The sequence below is a fragment of the Zingiber officinale genome, chromosome 3A (genome assembly GCF_018446385.1).
Source record: "Zingiber officinale cultivar Zhangliang chromosome 3A, Zo_v1.1, whole genome shotgun sequence".
Classification (NCBI taxonomy): Eukaryota; Viridiplantae; Streptophyta; class Magnoliopsida; order Zingiberales; family Zingiberaceae; genus Zingiber; species Zingiber officinale.
Window position 1 is genome coordinate 108,041,519 of NC_055990.1, and position 9,735 is coordinate 108,051,253.

Here is a 9,735-nt window from a genome sequence, read left to right on the forward strand (position 1 = left end):
TTTCTTATGTTGAGATATGATTACCATGATATGATGATTTCTTATGTTGAGATATGATTACCATGATATGATGATTTCTTATGTGTGATATGATTTTTACCATGATATGATGATTTCTTATGTTGAGATATGATTACCATGATATGATGATTTCTTATGTGTGATATGATTTATACCATGATATGATGATTTCTTATGTTGAGATATGATTACCATGATATGATGATTTCTTATGTATGATATGATTTATACCATGATATGATGATTTCTTATATTGAGATATGATTACCATGATATGATGATTTCTTATGTCATGATAAGATTTATGCCATAATATGTTGTTTACCTTACGTTATGTTATTATTAAGATTCATGCCATGATATGATATGTTTTAATTACCTGATGATATGAGCGCCATTTATTCTATAATGTATGATATGATGATGTTACATGATACGTTGGTTTTTGTGAGTAGGAAAGGATCTCACTAAGCCTTGAGTGCTTACAGATACTTTTCCTTGTACCACAGATAAAGGTAAAGAATGGATAAACTAGAGGCGCAGCAGGAAGGGGCAAGAGATGTGTGATGGTGACTTGGCTAAAGAAATAACATGACCTGCTTAAGTGAACTTATGAATAAAACGTTATGTTATGTTGATGTCTTTCATGATTTCGTATGCATGTGTTAGAAATGAATACTATGACTATTTAAGTTGAACCATGTTATTTCATACTCATATGTTTAGTATGTTACTCTATGCTTACAAACATAGATATGCTTCCGCTGTATATATGTATGAATGTCTAAGTTTACTAAGTCTAAGGGTAAGAAAGTAACCCCGCCCTCACTAGGCAGGAGTGGCGAAAGGGGCGGGCATTACATTTGGTGAGTGTAACGACCACCCTTCTTACTATACTAAACTACTCTCTATGGATGACCGTTACTTAACTACTAACTCTACTTAACCGGTATGATCGAAACCATGAGGAGTCCTTACCGAAAAATTTCGACAGAGTCTCCCCTGTACCGGTGACCAAATTCATCAATACATGCAAATAATAAACCATCAGCCACTTGCGGCTGGTATATATACTTCACAACCACGCAGTAATAAGACACAACAACTTAAAAAAAACCTAATCTAGCAATGGTAAATGAATAAAGCTCCAACAGTGGAAACAACCAAACAAACAATGCGGAATAGACTCAATAGCAACATGAGAAAAATAGAAACAACTCTTTATCAATCTCTATTGACATAAAGCATAAAGTGTGACTCAATTCCCCTGATCTCTCCCACAGTCCTGCCATCACACACCATCCGCACCACCTTGTCGCCTTCCTTGCTAAATCTTTTCCTTTCCTTTATCTGCAGTAAGAGGAAATGTAATATATAAGCAAAATTTGCTTAGTAAGCACTATCTAACTCACAAAAACATGAATATGCATGTATACAGAAAGAACTAGAAACTATATGCTCTAAAAGAAAGTAAAGCATAAACATAACTGCTCATGTCAAACTAATAGCAAAGAAAAGCTAAGGAATCTACTCATGTAATCCTAATAGCTAATCATGCTACACAAGGATAAAACTGCATGCTGGTAGATAAAGCTAATCATGCTCAATAAACTAATCAGGAAACAAATAAAACTAATACTGCATGCTAGAATTCAAAAGAACTAAACTTACTGATTCTAAGCATATGTGAAACTTGTTTCATTTGTTCCAAATCTTATACTTTATTACTTCAAAACAATAATAAAGTTCTTCTTGGTTAAAAACTCATACTTTAATACTTAAAAATAATAATCAACTTCTTTCTTGGGCCCAGGCTTAGTACCAATGCGCGCTCCCTAATAGAGACTGTGATAGCTAGTCATCAGTCCTACGAGGGTAAAGACCTTGGTCTTACCAGGGCCAAGACCTTGGAATTGGTCACCTGGATTTGTTTAACGACAACCTTGGAAGTCGGGTACTAGCCTCTTTAAAGTAAAATACTTATTATCTTTTATTACTTCTTCTTTAAATGTCTTGACATTTTAACAAGCACCTTGTGTGCCAAAATTCCTAAAGTTTTGACTTTGGGAATCTACTTAAGGTCTTGACCTTTTTCTTTCTTTTCTTTATCTTTCTTATACTTGTTCAAGTAAAATACTAGCCTATTCCAACATGCTACAACAGATTTAAAACCAAGGAAAACAAATCTGAAATCTTTAGGCATGCTACAGCAGAAATAAATCAAAGAAAGAAAGATCTGCATTCTTTAAAAAAACTGCATACACTTAGAGAGTAGCTGTGCATGCTTGTTCGACTACACAAGAAACATACAACTAAGAAATCTAAATTGTATGCTAGGATAACAAGGCTGTTCATGTTCATGGAGGTAGCAAAACACAAGTAGAAAATATGTACAACATGCTTAAATTCCAGAATGCAAAGATACGGCAGCAAGCACAAGTAGGAAACCTGTAAGCAATACTTATGGAAACCTGCCTATTAAAATCTGCATCCTATACTTATAAAAATCTGCTCATGCTCTATTAACAAAATGGAAAACTGATCATTCTTAATTATTAGCAAATGGGAAACTGAAATGCTCAATATAATACTGTTCGAGTCTGGTAACTTTAAGGAACGGAACTAGCATGTGCATATACATGTTTATCTTAATGGATAAATCTACTCTGCTACAAAATTGTCTACTGCAAATCCGAAACTAAAATACTCAAACCACATGGTAAGGTGATCTAAAGCTACGTGTTAACCAAAAGGAAATGACAACAGATCTAAGCACTTGCTAAAAGGACCACTACAAACAAAAGAAACTCTAATCTGAATCTTACAAAGGAAATTCAAGTTCAATATCACAGCAACAGAGGAACCCAAGCCTAAATTCTGCATGGTCCTAAATCATGATAGGAACTAATGTAACACCCCACCCTCCTCACTACTAGTCTGCGAGGGCGGAGCGCTACTGGACTACTAAATTTACTTAACTATCCTTGTTCACATGTTGATAGAAATTCCTAAAACTCTCGGAGAAATAGAAGAGAAAAGAAAGAGAGTAAAGAGGGCACTACAACAAAAACCTTCATAGACATTGGTTTTCCACGGTGTCTATTTCATTTTGAACCGATGTCTATGAAGCCGATGTTAAAAGTCTGCCATTTTAGACATCGGGTTAAAACCGGTGTAGTATCACTTAATGACACCGATTTTCGAATCGGTTATTAACCGGTATAGTATCACTTAACGACACCGTTTCATCAACGGTGTAAAACCGATGTAATATTGTATGTTAATAACACCAGTTTTGGCAGCGGTAAATAACCGATGTAATATTAGTTAATAACACCGGTTTTGCAGCGGTGGAAAACCGATGTAATATGTATATTTTTTAACAGCACAAATTTGATTTCCGAAACAATGAAAAACCAACAATAAAAAAAATACACAAATATTCATAAATTATACAAATATTCTTCATTCAATAATATCCATAAAATACATAAATATTCACAAATTATATAAATAATCTTCTTACAACAATATCCATAAAATACCCAAACATTCTTTTTACATCAAAAGCTAGCTAATAAATATCAAAATCAAGGTAGAACATTCTTTTAACACATCAAGGTAGAACCGCACTTCAAATGTAATCTAGCATGCATTCAGCCCACTCGAACCGCACTTCATTAATTTCAACTCTGGACTTCTTGAGATTTGTAAACTGTAAAAACACATAAATAATATATTAGTAAACCAAGACTAAAAAGGATACAGCATGCAGAGTATCAGTAGTACAAGATGTTAGCAGTTCCTGCTAATAGAATTATATGCAAAGTTATATAAAGAATATTAGGCAGTAAGAGCATGGATAACAATGAGTCTGTCACATACTGATGCTTATATGGACAACTTAATGCCTATCCCATTGGATAAACTTTCATACACTTCAGCAAACTATTATCCTAGGCATGCATTCCATGCATAAATTTGTAGATATATATGATTCTATCTTATATGCGTTTGCAGCAGATGAAAGAAGGGGTAACAAAATATGTTGCACAAACAAGAAACAAGGAACAAAGTTTAACAATAGAGCATTGCCTGCAAACTTGGCTATGAACAAAAAAAGGCAAGATAGTCTACATAGAAATAGATACTTAGAGAACAAGAAGATCCAGAAGGTATGGTCACTTTTACACATCAGTACTTTAACAAACAGAATATTACAAAGGCCAATCATAGGAAGGAGAATTTTACCGAGAAAATAAAGTTGTATCCCATTTCGAGAATAACATGCAGAAATTCTATCCTTCTCCACATCATTGACAAATATCCAGCAGTCATGTAAATCTTCTCATCTGAGAAATCCATTCCCTCTGTATAAAGAGCAAAACAGTGAGTATGCAAGGATATGCACCTTATGTACGCTTTCTTATCCAAGGCAATGATTACCAAATAGTCCAGGAGTCTGCCTGTTCCATCTCCTGTCCGAAAACTTTGAAAAAACAAATATATAATAGAACCAGGAGAAGCCCAGGCAGCATTCAAAGTTGTTAATATTACTGTTTTTTTTCCATAGCTGCTTCCTTTAGAACTTTCTCAAGCTTAACATCATTCTTTTCCTGCAAGCAGATATATAATTCTCTATAAAGGAGGAAAATTCACAATTGTTTGCAGGCACACAAGTTAAACGATATAAATTAGGGGGGGAATGACTTATTATACTGCATAAAATAGCATAAATCAAGTGATTTATTGACAACTTAAGCTCATGGGGCAGATAATCATCCAATCGGGTTTAACATTGTATTAAGCAGAAGAAACAAAATCAGTCCAGGTACTAGGCTTGTCTACAAATTCAACTTCGCCAAAATGAAGTGTGTTGAGAATATAGCATTCAGAATTCAACATCAAAGGAATGGTAGCTAGAGAGTATCCTAGAAAGTCACAAGGCATAAAAATTTTGAAAACAGTTATAACTTTTCAATAGTTTAGAAACATTATAAACTAAACCCTATTATGTCTAATTGAAACAAGTTGATCGGGAAGGTTAAAATAAGTTAATCAGCTTTTCATATATGATGGATTTACTATAGAAAACTTGCTACATTATGAAGAAAAGACATTCAATTGCACTTTACAGTATCTTAAAATTTTTCAAGAAGAACAAAATACTCTACAAAAGATTATTGTATACTTCATAAGTAACTCATATCATACACATACTAAGTGCATAATGAAAGTTGTTAAATTGTAGTTAGTCCAACAGAAATGGCTTCATAATTAGCATCAAGAAGTTCACCAAAACACAAATGATTAGGAAGACTAGCATATGAGGAATAGATTTAAATCATGAAACTTCTGACGCAGAAGGTACATGCTGGTCCAACAAAGTTGTACACAATTTAGTTGTTAAAATAAGTGAGTGAAACGTAAAGCAAAAAAATAGTTATGTGCAGAAATACATGTAATAATAAAATCGCTCCATAATTGAACATGCCCAAGATACACAGGATCATGACTCACTAAAATGTTGATGTTGTTGCTCAAATGTTATAACACGAGGAGGAAGGAACCCAAAGCCATACATGATAAATATATAGAGCTGAACCTGATCATAGAAGTAACCCAAAGCCATACTATGCAATCTTTACTTGTAGTAACAGGGTAGGTAAACTTTACTTGTAGTTTTTATTCATTTGCTTCATGTAGGAGTAGATTCTAGTAAATTCCCACAGGCATATTGACACTCACTCTTACTTCTAGTTGAACTTGAAATTCATTGGTATAGCTAAATATGGTAATGGGTACCCTTTAGGTTTGATTACCCATTTATCTTAATAGGTTAAGTTAAATTCGAGTATCAATGTGTTAGATTTAGAGGAAGTTGAGCAGGTTCAAAAAATGTAATCAATCCTTTAATCCTAAGGTTACCATTTAAGATAGCTTATCCAGCCACTTTACTCACTGCAACTCCTAATCTCTAATTCCTTTCTTCTTAGGCAATCATTTAGTCTCCAACAAGTATCTGGTTTGTAACAAAGCATAGCATCCGGTTTGTATCAAAAAAATCATTGTAACAAAAGCATAACATCCGGTTTGTATCAAAAAATCATAGCAAGCACTAGGGGAAAAGCATTTCACGTTTTTCTTTGCCAAACAAGTAAAAGAACATCATACATATTTTCCAAGTAGATTAGACATCCGTGGAAGCTCGTTGATTTTCCAGATGAATCAACGTTGATTTCCGCCGAAATCACATTATTCACACCCGCTCCAGAAAACCCACACAGATACCTGCCTGTTCACTGAAGAATACTGGCGACTCAAGTATGGGGCCCGTGATATTATTTATCATATTGATTTAATCAAACTAAAAAACATCCAGCAACGGTTAGTTATTAATTGACGGATTAAATCGGGATAAGATTGACTAAACTCTTTTAGTTAGAAAATTAATGAATAAATCAAGAATTGCTATCTTCAAGAAAATTAATTTTGAGGTGCTCTAGAATACCTTATCTATCTCAATGCTAGATATAGATTGAGTGCAATCCTTGCAACAACAAGAAAGTTATCCACAAAATATTGTTCAAAGTCTGATTGATACAAGCCTGAACTCATTTCACTTGTTCTAAAAGCTTCCCAACTCAGGCATCTACATGAGATTGAAGTAAGAACAGGAAGTCAAACCATTAAATTTCAGTCTGAAAAATTCCAATTCGATCATAATCAATGATAGCAATTAGTATTACCTCTCCCTTTTACTTCATTCTGAATCACTCTCCATGGACATGGCCTTTAATCCTCTTCTCCTCTGCAAATTATGGAACAGGAAACAAAAGAACATGAGATGTGAATGGGATGCAGGAACGAGACGAGCAAATTGGTCGAAGGTAGAGAGAATTTCTACCTTTCTTGATCCCTTCTTCTCCCTGACTACATACCTCTCCTGTGAGAGATCTGACAGCCATGCTCCAGGACTCACCAACTAGATCGAGTTTGTCAAAGAAATTAGAGGAAAAAATCAATTTTTTCGACTGTTTGATCTTAAAAATCAAATTTTTGGAGGGAATGGAAGCGTACGAGTATGCATTTTTGGATGAATTTGGATCTCTTCTTGGGTCGCTGCGGCAGCTTGCACCCCTTCATCACCATGAAGTCCTCCTCCTTCTCCTTGTTCGATAGTGAAACAAAGAATCGAGGTAGAGAGGCTGCCGAGGCTCTTTCGTCGGCGTTCTCGCCCTCGCATACCAACGCCGCCGATCCCCTGGTCATGTAGCAACGGTCATCCTTATCTGGCGACGACGAGATAGATCAGGAGTTATGGTTCTCGCTCCCGGTCGATTCCGACCTCCTGTGGATAAATCCGAGCAGTGGTTACTTCCATATCTCACCGGCGACACCTCAAACTAGATCAAACCCTAACTTTTTCGGATCAACCTCCGATCTATTACCTGAGGGGATAAAGAGGCGGGTGCAGGGGGGACTCTTGATCTGCGATGCGGCGGACATTCTGAGACGCGATTCCCCTCCGGACGCCAGATTTTACGGCGAATCCTTTGTCCCTGACCTTGATGCGACGGAGGCGCTTGCGACACCCCCATTGCAGAGTGATGCGAGGACCGTTGCAGAGCCCATCGTGGCGGAGGAGAGACTGTTTTTGTTTTTTCCTCCTCCTTCTTCTTCTTCTTTCAAACAGGTAAAGGAAAGTGCTGCAAAATCTAAACTCGAGAGTAAAGAAGCATACATAGAAAGCAACCACCACTCCAGCCACGTAATCGGAGGGCGGTTTAATGGAGTCACTAAAGAATCCATGGAGGTAGAGATCTTGCGACGCAAATGCAGCACCTGATCACAGAATAAGGTAGGTTCAAAGATGTCCCTTTCTTTTTTTTTAAAAAATCTTTTAACAGAACCTATTCGCTGGTCGAGGGAGAGGTGGACAGTCCGGCAGTCACCGTGAAGCATGAGGATGGAGTCTCCGAACAGTTGGGTGTAGCCTTCCTCAAAGGAGATGGTGGCGAGGTTGGGCAACTCCGAGAGGAAAGCAGCCTCATGGGAAGGGAGCAGAACCGAACACAAAAACAGGAGGAAGTAGAAAGGAAAAGATAAAGTATGGACTATCGGAATGTGAAGAAGGCCTCCTCTTCTCAACCAAATGGAGGAGTTGGAGGAGATGCGGTGTGGTTGGACGGAGAAGCAAGTTCGTCGTGTCTTGATCCTGATCGGGAGAGGATCTAGGAAGGGGGAAGAGAGAGATGAGGTTGAGAGAGATGGTCAGAGGTTTAGGTTTAGGCTGAGAGAGATGGTCGGATGGTCGGAGGTTTAGGTTTAGGAAGAGAGAGATGTCTCGGTTTAGGTTTACGCGAGAGAGATGGTCGCGCGGAGGAAGGGGCGGGATAAAGATTTAGGTTTGGAGGGAACTTCACAGTGTGCAGATTTTGACTTGTGGGGAAATTAAAATATTTTATTTGGGTTCATTAACATCGGATTTTAAAAACCGATGTTAAAATCGGTGTCTATTAACGAAAAAAGGGTGCTCATAGACATCGCATAAAAAATCGATGTCTATGAGCTAAAATCTGCGCTCATAGACACCGGTTTTTAGAAAAATCGGTGTAAAATACTCAAAGACATCGGTTTTAGCCTAAAACCGTTGTTGTTCCACTGATGTCTATGAGGGATTTTGTTGTAGTGGGGAGAGAATGAGCGTAGTGAATGGAGGGGAATAGATACTAGGATTTCAGTTTCTTTGTGATGTTATTCAATGTAAATAATCTACCAAATCTTATTCCTCAATTGTCTAACAATTGTAGAAGGTTGTCGGTTCTCTCTTGCAATAGACAACCGACTTAGGACTGAAATATGCACCTAAATGTGATCAATTGGATATGAATCTACGTTGTCTTTACACAAGATTGCACCTATTACTATGCTTCCCTCAGATATCAACATAGGAATTTGTAACTTCTCAACCCATTAAGATACAAAGATTAAACAAACAATCTATCCTACCCTCTTGAATTATCCATTTCCCCTTTTCAAGGTTATCCCTCAAACGTCCTTACACGGGCTTGCACCTGTCACGTGGATCCCTCAGAAAATCGAATGAGAAATAATCTCTACAAGATATATGGACATTCAAACATTCAATCAAGTATGGTCATTAAGACAAATCACAACATTCCACACAAGATCAAATGGATACAAACAAGACAATTTCATAGAAACAAGAAATTGGAAAATCTACAAGAGTTTTACATCATCATCACATCACAAATACTCCCTACATCCTAGATCTAGAGATCTACTTCATTGCAAGAGAATTACAATCAAGAGACAAGAAATAATGCAATCTACTACTCAAAATGTAAAGAGAAGAGAAGAGAAAGCTTATCCATGTAGCACCGGTCTTCTTGGATGCAATCTTTGCTTCGGAGGTGGACGGATCGGTGAAGGATCGAAGATCTAGGGTTTCCCCAAGGGGGAGAACCCTTCCCCAAGTAATGGGGAAGAGCCCCAAGCCAAAGACCAGCCCAAGATGTGAGAAAAGGGGAAGAAAACCCCTTTTATAGGCTTGGCACGGGCGCCACACGACCCCATGGCACGACCGTGTGAGATCCACACGGCCTGGCTCACTCCCTTCTCTGCCACCCTCACACGGCCGTGTGTGGAACACGGCCATGTGAGGTTCTGCTTCTGTTTCCTTTGTACGGC

The 9,735-nt window shown here is 37.3% G+C and overlaps 1 long non-coding RNA gene across 1 annotated transcript; it reads right to left on the reverse strand.

Annotated features, from left to right (window-relative positions):
- Window positions 1–6,778: 6,778 nt before the first annotated feature.
- Window positions 6,779–7,117, reverse strand: LOC122053949. The gene is made up of 3 exons (XR_006132464.1): window positions 7,102–7,117; window positions 6,929–7,006; window positions 6,779–6,832 (listed from the first exon to the last, which is right to left on the reverse strand). It is a non-coding gene; the product is annotated as an uncharacterized LOC122053949 (long non-coding RNA).
- Window positions 7,118–9,735: the final 2,618 nt, after the last annotated feature.